Source organism: Pristiophorus japonicus, chromosome 17 (assembly GCF_044704955.1).
Source record: "Pristiophorus japonicus isolate sPriJap1 chromosome 17, sPriJap1.hap1, whole genome shotgun sequence".
NCBI lineage: Eukaryota > Metazoa > Chordata > Chondrichthyes > Pristiophoridae > Pristiophorus > Pristiophorus japonicus.
The window spans coordinates 81,195,416-81,208,070 of NC_091993.1; the positions used below are offsets into that span (position 1 = coordinate 81,195,416).

The 12,655-nt window shown below is 47.3% G+C and overlaps 1 protein-coding gene across 1 annotated transcript in view; it reads right to left on the reverse strand.

The window, feature by feature from the left end:
- Positions 1-12,655, reverse strand: part of LOC139227822 (T-complex protein 11-like protein 1) — a 101,504-nt gene that overhangs the window by 31,181 nt on the left and 57,668 nt on the right. The gene's annotated exons all lie outside the window — the stretch shown is intronic.

Here is a 12,655-nt window from a genome sequence, read left to right on the forward strand (position 1 = left end):
GTATAGCATGTTAGGATACAGTTATATATAATAATGTAAGATACATGACATCACCCTCCCCCAAGGTCTTATTGTCTTTATAGGATCAGTCTCTCAGGTGGTCTACACTCTCGCGTGGAGCGTCTGAGTTGTGGTTCAGTTGTTTGCCTTGGTGTCTGTTTTTCTTTGGGTGTGGTTGCTGGTATCTCGCCTGGGCTGTCTGTTTCGATTGGTGTGATTGTTGTTGACTCGCCTGGGCTGTCTGTTGGGATTGCCCTTTCCTCAGGTTGTTCCCTCTGTCTGTCCACCAGGTGTGGTGTGAGTTCCACATTGTCGTCTGCCTCTGGTTCCGCAGTATTGTTGGTAAATCTGCTTTTGACTTGGTCTACATGCCTCCGGCAGGTTTTGCCATTGTCCATTTGTACTACCAGTAGCTTGTTTCCTTCCTTGCCCGTTACTGTCCCTGCAAGCCATTTGGGACCCCTGCCATAGTTTAGTACAAACACTTTGTCCCCGATCTCATTCCATCGCGCCCTCGAATTTCTGTCATGGTACTCAGTCAGCTTACGGCGCTTTGCCTCAACGATTTCGTGCATGTCTGGGAGGATTTATGAGAGCCTTGTCTTTAAAGTCCTTTTCATCAATAGTTGCGCGGGGGGGATCCCAGTCAATGAATGCGGACAAGATCTGTATGCCAGCAGCAGTCGCGACAGGCGACCCTGCAGTGTGGGACCTTGGATTTTAAGCATGCCTTGTTTAATGATTTGCACTGCTCTCTCCGCCTGGCCGTTGGAGGCCAGCTTGAATGGTGCCGTCTTGACGTGATTTATGCTGTGGTCAATTATAAAATCTTGGAATTCTGCGCTGGTGAAGCACGGACCATTGTCACTGACCAATATGTCAGGGATTCCATGCATTGCAAACATGATTGCGAGGCTCTCCATAGTGGTGCAGGTTGTGCTCGAGTTTAAAATGGTGCATTCGATCCACTTTGAAAATGCATCTACAACTACGAGGAACATTTTTCCCATGAATGGGCCCACATAGTCTATGTGCACCCGCGATCACGGTTTGGTAGGCCAGGGCCAGGGGCTCAGGGGAGCCTCCCTGGGGGCATTGCTGAATTGGGCACAAATGGTGCACCTTCGGACGCAGAGCTCCAAGTCTGCATCAATACCAGGCCACCAGACGTGGGATCTGGCTATGGCTTTCATGAGAACAATCCCCGGGTGCTCGCGGTGGAGCTCCTGGACAAATGCCTCTCTGCCTCGCAGAGGCATGACTACTCGGCTGCCCCACATCAGGCAGTCTGCTTGTAGTGATAGCTCATGCGCCTGTGAAAGGGTTTTAATTCCTCGGGGCAAGCATCACGAGCCTCTGCCCAGTCACCGGTTAGGACACATCTTTTTACTAAGGATAACGTGGGGTCGCTGGCCGTTCAGGCTCTGATTTGGCGAGCCGTCATGGGCGAACCTGTGGACTCAAAGGCATTGATTGCCATGACTATCTCACAGTCCTGTTCGTCAGACCCTTCCGTGGTCGCCAGGGGTAGCCTGCTGAGCGATCGGCACAGTTGTCTGTGCCTGGTCTGTGCCTTATGGTATAGTCGTAGGATGCCAGCATGAGTGCCCACCATTGAATTCGTGCCGAGGCGTTGGCGTTTATTGACTTGCTCTCGGATAGGAGGGACATGAGGGGCTTGTGGTCGGTTTCTAACGCGAACATGGCCCCGAAAAGATATTGGTGCATCTTTTTGACACCGTACACGCACGCGAGCGCCTCCTTCTCTACCATTCCGTACCCGCGCTCCGCCCGCGAAAGTGACCTGGAGGCATAAGCTATGGGTTGTAATTTGCCCGCACTATTGACATGTTGCAAAACGCACCCGACCCCATACGCTGACGCATCGCATGTGAGAACTAGCTTTTTACCTGGATCAAAGAAAGTCAAAACACTGTTGGAGCACAGAAGGTTGCGTGCCTTATTGAAGGCACGTTCCTGGGCGTCCCCCCAAAACCAATCGCACCCCTTCCTGAGTAGCACGTGGAGAGGCTCCAGCAGCGGGCTTAAATTCTGCATAAAGTTCCCAAAGTAATTGAGTAGCCCGAGAAAGGCGCGCAGTTCTGAGACATTCCGGGGCCTGGGTGCCAGGCGAATTGCTTCTGTTTTGGACTCTGTTGGGCGGATTCCATCAGCGGCAATCCTTCTGCCCAAAAATTCAACCTCGGGTGCGAGAAACAGGCACTTAGATTTCTTGACTCGTAGGCCTACCCGATCCAACCGCTTTAGTACTTCCTCCAAATTACGGAGATGGGAGTCGGTGTCCCTGCCCATGATAAGTATGTCGTCTTGAAATACAACCATCCCCGGGATGGACTTGAGCAGACTCTCCATGTTGCGCTGGAATATGGCAGCTGCCGACCTGATGCCGAATGGGCATCGATTGTACATGAAAAGGCCTCGATGTGTGTTGATGGTGGTGAGTAGCTTGGATTCCTCGGTCAATTCTTGCGTCATATACGCAGATGTGAGGTCCAATTTGGCAAATAAGTCCTCCGCTCTGGGCAGCGGGTACTGGTCCTGTAGGGAGACTCTGTTTATGGTAGATTTGTAGTCCCCACAGATTCGTACAGATCCATCAGGCTTCATGACTGGGACGATGGGACTTGCCCAGTCGCTAAATTCCACAGGTGATATAATGCCTTCCCGCAGAAGCCTGTCTAGTTCGTGTTCAATCTTTTCCCTCATCACATAGGGTACAGCTCTGGCCTTGTGATGGACCGGTCTAGCATCCTGTGTGATGTCGATTTTGACTTTGGCCCCTTTGAAAGTGCCCACACCTGGCTGAAAGAGATGTTCAAATCGCTTTATAACTGTTGAGCAGGAGGTCCGTTCCTCTAATGACATGGCATGGACATCATCCCATTTCCAGTTTAGTTTTGCCAGCCAGCTTCTCCCCAGCAGTGCTGGGGAGTCTCCGGGGACAATCCACAGGGGAAGTCGGTTCACTGTCCCTTTGTTTGTGACAGAGAGCATGGCGCTGCCGAGGACTGGTACGATTTCTTTGGTATAGTTCCTTAGTTTGGTGTCGACCCTTGTGAGTTTTGGTCTGTCTCTTTCATGCGGCCACAGTTGTTCAAATTGTTGAGCACCCATGAGAGATTGACTTGCTCCCGTATCCAGCTCCATGTTGACAGGTATCCCGTTGAGTAGGACCCTCATCATTATAGGAGGCGCCCTGTTGTAGGAGCAGCGGCCATTGATCGTGTTGACCCGCTGTACATCGGTGTCCCGGGTACTGTCCCCACCGTCTTCTGGTCCACTTTCCGACCCATCCAATTCGTATTCCAGCCGAGCTGGGGTTTTTTTGCACATGCGGGCCAAATGCCCCGTATATTCACAGTTCCTGCAAACAGCCTGCTGAAATCGACATCCCCTTGACGAGTGCCCACCCCCACACCTCCAGCACAGACTGCTTACAAAGAATGAGCTGCATCTAGCTGATCTCTCTTGAGCTTCTCTCAGTTTGTAGTTGATTGCTCGCATTGTGGGTTGATGAGGTGTGAACGGCCGTTCCTGTGGCCCTTGATGGCTTCTGGCACCACTGCCTGCTGTCGAGAGCCTGTTCTCCCGGTTTTGTCTGTGTGTGGGGGTAGCAGCTTGTCTAATGCTGTGAACTCCTTGTTCCATTATTTCGTTAGTTGTCGTACCTGCATTGTAAATCAACCTTGTGTCTTCTTCCCCTACCAAGAATGTCTGTGCAACCAGTGCTGCTGCCTCTAAGGTCAGGTTCTTAGTCTCTATGAGCTTTCGGAATATGCCTGCGTGGCCTATTCCTTCAATGAAAAAGTCTCTCAGCATTTCTCTCCTCAGTTCATCGGAGAACTCACATAAACTAGCCAACCTCCGAAGTTCCGCCACGAAGTCGGGTATGCTCTGGCCCACACAGCGTCTGTAGTTGTAGAACCTGTGTCTGGCCATGTGTAGGCTGCTCGCTGGCTTCAGGTGGTCTCTTACCAGTGTGCTCAATTCTTCAAACGACTTGCTTGCTGGTTTCTCGGGTGCCAGCAGATCCTTCATTAAAGCGTATGTTTTCGAGCCACAGCTGGTCAAGAGATGGGCTCTTTTCTTGTCTGCTTTGTCGTCTCCTAACCAGTCTTTGGTTACAAAGCTTTGCTGGAGCCTTTCTATAAAGTCCTCCCAATTGTCTCCAGCATTGTACTTTTCATCTGATCCGTTGTTCGCCATTCTGTGGATTCTGTAATCCCGTAACTCGTCGCCACTGTAAAGTCCTGTCCCCTCAGTACAGATTCACACGAGACATGTAGTGAAGTCAAGGTCACTCTGGACCTGCACCTTTATTTCACAGCTCTGGAATGCTGCACTTGCCTGAGACCTGTCCTTATATACCTGTCTCTTGCAAGTGCACCCCCGGTGTTAATGTATGCTGGTGGTTACAGGTCATATCGTATTACAGTCATGTATAGCATGTTAGGATACAATTATATGTAATAATGTAAGATATATGACAGTTACTGCCCTAGAGGAATCATGCTGGAGTTGAAGGGATAGTTGCTCATTCACTCTTCTACTTTAACAATGTTCCATTTATTGGTTCTGTTCTTTCCGGACACTCTCCAGTTCTGACGAAGGGTCACTGACCCAAAATGTTAACTCTGCTTTCTCTCCACAGATGCTGCCTGACCTGCTGAGAATTCCAGCATTTTCTGTTTTTATTCCAGATTCCAGCATCCGCAGTATTTTGCTTTTGCGTTGGCCCATCCACACAAGAGAGATCCGAGTCACACCCTGGGAATCTCAGACCAGTTTCCTGACAGTTAATCATGGATACCCTACTGACGGAGAGGTTGCTACTATATTGGGCAGGATTGGATATTAACTATTGGTTAAGGAGAATGCTACAGTGCTGGAGAGGAACGCTGTCCTGGAGAGGTCAGGGACAGAACCTAGATGGCTAGAGTTAAGAAATAATTGAGGTGCCATTACACTACTTGGTGCATTCTATAGACCACCAAATAGTGGAAATGATATGGAGGAGCAAATTTGCAGAGAAATTACAGAGAGGTGCAAGAACTTTACCGTCGTGATAATGGGATAGTGACAACTATCCTAACGTAGACTGAAGGAAAATAAATTGCAGGGCTACGGGGAAAGGGCGGGGAGTGGGACTAGCTGAGAGTTGGCATGGACTTGATGGGGTAAGTGGCCTTCTTCCATGCTGTAACTATTCTATGATTCTATATCTCAATAACACCAACCTGCAATCTGGTTTCTCAGCAAGTTAGTCAACTAATGAACCTCTCAGTCTCATGGAAAACAGTCATTATGTGGATGCGCAGGAGGATGTCTAGCAGTCCATCCGTAGCATTCCATAAGACATTGTCGCTGAGCAGCAAATGACACCGTGTGCAGTAAGTGCAGAAATTTGCAGGATTCGATGCACAACATAAAATCATTTTCACAACTGATGGGTGCAGAGTTAACTATTGCAGAATAATTGGAAGTGTATTCATCCAAATTGCCACACAATGTTGAATGTCTAAAGGAAGATTTTTTTATACTAGGTGTTCCATTGTTTTAAGCTTCATACTATAAGCCAAAAAAAATTAGAGTAGGCACTTTGCATAGGAATTCCTTTTCAGTGAGATCACGGAGAACTAAGTCCTCTCCAGTAATGACAAGTATTGGGATAGTAGCGGGCTGTGAGCAGCATTCCTAATTCATGATGTCATTGTAGAGCACGCTCGCGAAGATGAGAATCCGTGCCAAACATCTACTTGCAGGCTGCCTCTCCATTACTACAGTAAGAGTGGAGACAACCAGTAAATGTGCAGGTGAAAGCTCTTGTTTATTGATTTTATTATTATTTGACAGTCAGATAGATACTTTCTATTTGAAGCAAATAGCAAGAGGCTCTCTGTCCCTATTCTAGCAGAGCATGCTACATTCACTTTGGATATTAGGGGAATCCAGGGATATGAGGATCGGGCAGGGAAGTGGAGTTGAGGTAGAAGATCAGCCATGATCTTATTGAATGGCAGAGCAGGCTCGAGGGGCCGAATGGCCTACTCCTGCTCCTATTTCCTATGTTCACACAGCTATTTGTTTGACACACTGAATAGCAACATTTTAAAACAGCGAGTGGTTACCCATTCCCAGGGACAAATTCCTGTTGTCTGTTTTGACTAATGAATAGGTGGAGTCTCTGAAGTTGACATAATTAGAAAGTAACTTTATTTTGAGCACCGATAAAGCTTTTAAATCAATTCAATATGCCAGGTGATGATATAAAAGAAATGAACATTCCCTCACCCCCTGAATAGAAATTGTGTTAAATTGGCATGTTATAATCTGTGAGAGCTGCCCTTCATCTGCTCCTGATGTCTAGACAGCGGCTGTCTAGAAATGCATAGCTGAGTGTGATCGTAATCATGGCAGTGACTGAATGTGTTGGTGGGACGCTATTGCGCGGCTGTTATGGGCCCAATTACCACAGGTCTTTAGGCTCCCTTTCCACAGTTAAAGGTAACTTGCACAATTTCTCCTGTGCAAAAGGAATGGGTCTTATAAATAGATCTCTGCCACAGATGACCCATTGCCATTCCGACTGGCATCCCTCTTTCTCTGCAGTTCCTGTTGACAAAGCTCTTTATACCCGGGTTTGGGGGCAAAGGGAATGATAACCAGGAATGTGTATCAGCCTAAGATCTGCGCTGGAGCTGGACATAAATAGTATTTGTATGATCGTGCTGGGGCTATGTGGGAACGGAGTGACTTTACATTCTTAAATGCCACAGCATAATGGACACTGCAATCTCTGTTGTGTATTTAAATGTCAATACATGTCCAGGCAGCAACAACTTGGCATTCAGATGCAAAACTGCTTCAGTTCTCCACTAACACTTTATGATGCTATAATGTTGCTAACTTGTAATAGAAAGAAAAAAATTGCATTTATAAAGTGCCTTTCCTGATCTCAGGATGCCCCAAAGCGCTTCACAGCTAATGAAGTACATTTTAAGTGTGGTCACAGTTGTAAAGCGGCAGCCAAAATTGTGCACAGCAAGGACCAACAAACAGCGATGAGATAGACGACCAATTAAACTGTGTTAGTGATGTTGGTTGAGGGATAAATACTGGCCAGGACACTGGGAGAATGTCCCTGCTCTCCTATGAATGGTGCATATACTTTTAGACAAATAGTACCCCATAAGGAACTGAGATAAAGACCAAAAATGCTAGAAATGCATTGCAGGTCAGTCAATACCAGAGTTTTGAATGGGATTCTGCGGGTTTACGTGATGGAGCGTGAAGCCGACCAGGACAAGGAACAGACACGAATTACCAAATTGTTGGTTCAACCTATTATTAACAGGAGTTTTGTTTCAAGGAAATGCAACACTGTCGAACTGAATGCAGTCTTTGTTGCAGCTGCTGGTTTCCGCAACTGATGGGTATTTCTGCTCCTCCCCTCTATTCATAAACCTGTTTTTACAAAATCTGCATCTTAAGACAAACATCTGTACAAATCCACTAGAACTTCAGAGGGGAAAAAATAAAATTCAGTTGTGAATTTTATTCCTTTGTGTGTTAAAAGTGAGGGATGTAATTGTTCTAATTGACTTTAACTTGCAGCATTCCCACCTCCTCGTCTCTGGTCTCCTAAATCTACTGACTCTTGCTGGGAATCCGTCCAGTACCTCGCCAAGTGCCCAATCTTCATGTGTGAGTCTCAATAATGAGCAGAGGCCAGTTATTTAATCCTGGAAGGAATCACAGCCAAACCCTATCTTACTATCACCTCACATTCACACATATATGTACTTTCCAGCAACGGTCACTAGATAGCAATTAAGATTGGGAACACTGGCTATTTTTCCTGTTCCCAGCTGAAGGGCAGAGTCTGACTGTAACACTGCAACTCCTCCTCTAGTTCAGATCAGGTCACTCAGTGCAGACCTAGAATTGAAGCCGGGACCTCGTGATGTCTGGGTGGAGATCTGTGAGTCCACTCATCAGCTTGTAGAATCATAGGATCTTACAGCACAAAACGAGCTCATTCGGCCCATCGTGCCTATGCCGGCACTTTGAAAGAGTTAGCTAATTAGTCCCACTCCCCCGCTCTTTCCCCATAGTCCTGCATTTCTTTCTTTTTCAAGTATTTATCCAATTCCCTTCTGAAAGTTACTATTGAATCTGCTTCCACCGCCCTTTCAGGCAGTGCATTCCAGATCATACGTTTTATTATGTTAAAGGTGCTATATAAGTGCAAGTTGTTGTCATCGTTTACTTTTTAAGTTTTTTATATATCAATCTATCAGATGTGCTGACCCAATACTTATTAGTTCATGGTTAAGTTGGTATTATGTGAGTTGACATATGATGTGTTATAATATGGCACCAAGGCAGCACACACCAACATAGAAATTTCAATACAGAAGGACGCTGTTCGTCCCACTGTGCCTGTACTGGTGCTAACTCCCCCACCCAAGCCGTGTACTCGAATTCCGTTTCCTTGCTCTTTCCCTGTACCCTTTAACATTTTTCTTCTTCGAAATTTCTCTCACTTTCCCCTAACTTGATTAACTCAGCTTCAACAGCCATCTATGGTACAGCATTCCATGGTGTAATACATTCTTCTAACCTCCCTCTTTATGCTTCTAATACTAATCCTGAGTTTATGGCCCTTGTTACCAACTGACTGACCAGTGGAAATAACCTTTCACTATTAACTCTCTCAAACATGCTGGAATGCAGGACCACGTCAACGATTTCCGCTTCATGGTGTGTTCAAGGTGAATCACAAAATAAGGTTTTGGCACCTCCCTGTAGAGAGGGGAGAAGGGGAGGAAGGAAGGACAACTGACTCAAAGTTATCCTCATGCACACGTCCCATTGGCTCATTCAAGAGTGGCACTGATGGTAAGTCTGGGTGCAAGTCACCTTTCGGTTTTCTTGGCTGATAAAGAAAGCCTGGCATGGGAGGTCTAAAAGGGAATCAAAGTGAGGAGGGGGAGAATAATTAAGAAACTGGCCCACCACATCCACCTCGGGGATCAGTAGCCTTTACTAAGAGCAGGTTTGAATTGAGGTTCAAGTCTGACTGAAATGAGGTCACCTGCTTGGACCAGTCAGCCTGCAGGCTATTTTGTTTATCGTGCCCTGCTTCGTGCTCAGAACAGCCGGAGTGAGAAGATGATTGTCCTCCTACTTCAGGTCATTGAATGGCCTTTGGATGAGCTTCATTGGTTACCTTACCTGTGGCTGTAATGTCTGAGGGGTAGGTGCTGGGGAGGCAGCCAAACTTATTTGTTGGAGATCTGTGGGTGGACCTGGCTACCGGCAATACCAGCAGTAAATCCCATCCCATAATTTCTGGTATAAATGGAGCAAAGTAAAAAGTAGGTTTTGGTCATTCCAAACTTTTAAAGCCTCTTCCTTCCTGCTTCTCCTCACTTGGCAGTTCAGCCCGTGTTTCCTATAATAAACAAGTTGTTCTATTTATCAGATTGTAGTGCATTTTAAAGGAAAAAATTTAATGAATAGTTAAGGTGTTAGACCTGTAATTGCCTCAAGTGAGCACTCACACGTCTGGTCCTGCCCCATGCAAACCTCAAAGGCATCCCGGCCTGCAACTATAGCGATGCTCAGTCCCAAGGCCATGAGCAGATAGAGTTTCAAACAAATATTAAGTCTTGTGGGAAATAGCTCCCTTCTTATTCTTTTGTAGTCTGTTTTTAAATCTTGGTCATGTTTTCAAATACTTATAGAAATAATCATGGTCGGAAATCTCTTTCATGTTTTTGTGTAGCTATGCACCCTGTCTGATGGACTTTAGTTTCAATTTTAAGCCTGCAGTGATTACTCTGAAATCTTTCTTAAGCCCCAAATTTGTGACTGTGACTGAAATCTGAAACTTCTGGCTAATTATGTCAGTAAAATCTTAATCTGCAATGTCCCTGTGTGCAGCATGGTCTCTGTGTAAATCACTGTCCCTGTGTACATTACTGACTCTTTAAACAGGACTGCCCCTGTGTACAACATAGTCCCTATGTATACAAGTGCCCCTGTGTACAGCATGGTCCCTGGGTATACAAGTGCCCCTGTCAACACCATGGCCCCTGGTTATACGTGTCCCTGTATACAGCATGGCCCCTATGTATACGTGCCCCTGTGTACAGCATGGTCCCTGGGTATACAAGTGCCCCTGTGAACAGCATGGTCCCTGGGTATACAAGTGTCCCTAAGTACAGCATGGCCCCTATGTATACGTGTCCCTGTATACAGCATGGCCCCTATGTATACGTGCCCCTGTGTACAGCATGGCCCCTATGTATACATGCCCCTGTGTACAGCATGGTCCCTGGGTATACAAGTGTCCCTGTGTACAGCATGGACCCTATGTATACAAGTGTCCCTGTGTACAGCATGGACCCTATGTATACAAGTGTCCCTGTGTACAGCATGGTCCCTATGTATACAAGTGTCCCTGTGTATAGCATGGTCCCTATGTATACAAGTGTCCCTGTGTACAGCATGGTGCCTATGTATACAATTGCCTCTGTGTACAGCATGGTCCCTATGTATACAAGTGCCCCTGTGTACAGCACTATCTCTACACAAGACTAAGGAAGCCTAAGGGGGTGGAATTCCCCTATTGTGCGCCTCCCGTCTCCCGTTAGCGCCACCTGGAGGCACTAACGGAGCGCAAAAGTGTTTTCATCCGGGGAGGAGCGGGGAGGCAGGCGCTACCGACACCCACGCAATTCCGCGGGAGTTAGCGAAATCGCGAAACCAGTAGCGCCCCGGGCCGCTGCGTCTCTGGCGATGTCATCATCGCCGTGCACAGTGACCACTTTTCACCCCGCGGCAGAAATTGGGCAGCGCCCCACGAGGCTGCCGCGGACGATGTCAGCGCCAGCCTTGCGGGTCGCGAAGCGGGCCACACTCCGCTCGCCGGGTGAAATTTAATGGGGAGGTGTGCGCCGCTGTTCACCACCATTTTTTTCCCCGATTTACCCGTTGGGCTCTTTCTCTGCCAATTTTGTGGCATCCATGCCGTGATCGTGCAGCCCGGCACTCTGTTTCGGTGCCGAGCATCGGCCTCGGCACCCCACATTCCCAGTGGCTGAGTGCAGGCCCATCAAGAGCCGTGCAGAGCTTGCAGCATCCCTCTGCTTTAACAGAAGGGGCGGGCACGTGGAACGCATCAGCGCTACGCGGTGAGGCCGCGCAACGCTCCGCGTTGTGTGAGCTTTGCGTCCCCGAGCCCGCCCTGACACTTCCTCTGAGGGGTGGTGAGCCCAATTTCGGTTGCAGGGCGGGACTATTGCGCCGGACGCAGGAAGTTCCACCCTGTGAGGGTTACCGCCCTCAAACGGGACACTCCCGAATTTCGTCCCTTAATGCTTTACATAACTGAATGAGATTTAGTGAACTGTTAGGTTTAATAGATAATATTATTAGAGTACGGTGGATCTGTGGAATTAAAATTAACATGTGAACTATCTAATCAGCCAGGCAGCCGGAGGCTGCTACAACCACTTGTAAAGAATTGGGGTCAACATTTGAAGCTGGGAAGAATGGCACATAATGGATCAAAACTTTTAGGGGGAGGATACATGACCCTTCATTGTCCCCACCCATCCCTTTCCCTAGTGGTTGTTGCCGCGGCCTGGTGTCCCTGGGCTAGAAAGGGAAAATTCACATAAGGTTCCTGCTCCTGATCACTATCCAGTGACCATGGTTAAAAGTGGCCATGTGTGGACACTGAGTCAGTATAATCAAGCTTTACTGTGACAGTTGAGAAGCCGGCCAGCATTAACTGTCTGGGTTTACACATGAAGAAGATTGCTGGAATTTGTGGAACTTTATCTCAGCATGTGCCAGCACCTTCAGGGGAGGAGGGTTAAAAACATTGTGGGGGAATAAGAAAGCCAAAAAGTGCATTCACACACTTCCATTGAGGTTCCAGTGTCAGCTGTGGCTCAGGGGGTAGCACTCTCGCCTCTGAGTCAGAAAGTTGTGGGTTCAAGTCGCACTCCAGGGATTTGAGCACAAAAAATTTAGGCTGACATGACCACTGGACGTCTCAAAGCGCTTTACAGCCAATGAAGTACTTTTGGAGTATAGTCACTATTATAATGTAAGAAACGCGGCAGCCAATTTGCGCACAAGCAAGCTCCCACAAACAGCAATGTGATAATGACCAGATAATCTGTTTTTTTGTTATGTTTATTGAGGGATAAATATTGGCCAGGACACCAGGGATCACAACACTGCTCTTCTTCGCAATAGTGCCATGGGATCTTTTACATCCATTTGATAGAGCAGACGGGACCTCGGTTTAATGTCTCATCCAAAAGACGGCACGTCCGACAGTGCCGCGCTGGAGTGTCAGCCTAGATTTTCTGTGCTCAAATCCCTGGGGCCCAAAATTCCACATTCCCTTTTTTTGGCGCTATTTCAGATTAACGACCGTTTTTTTAACCCAAAATTGCACTGAAAGAAAAGTCCGAAGTTTTGCCAAAATTGTTTTTGATTTTGGTGCAGCGCAGAAAGACCTTTGGTTTTCAGGGTGGAACTAATTGTTAGCACCAAAAACGTGAGGCCCATTCCCTGCACATGCCCAAGCATTTAGGTTTCCAGGGTAACG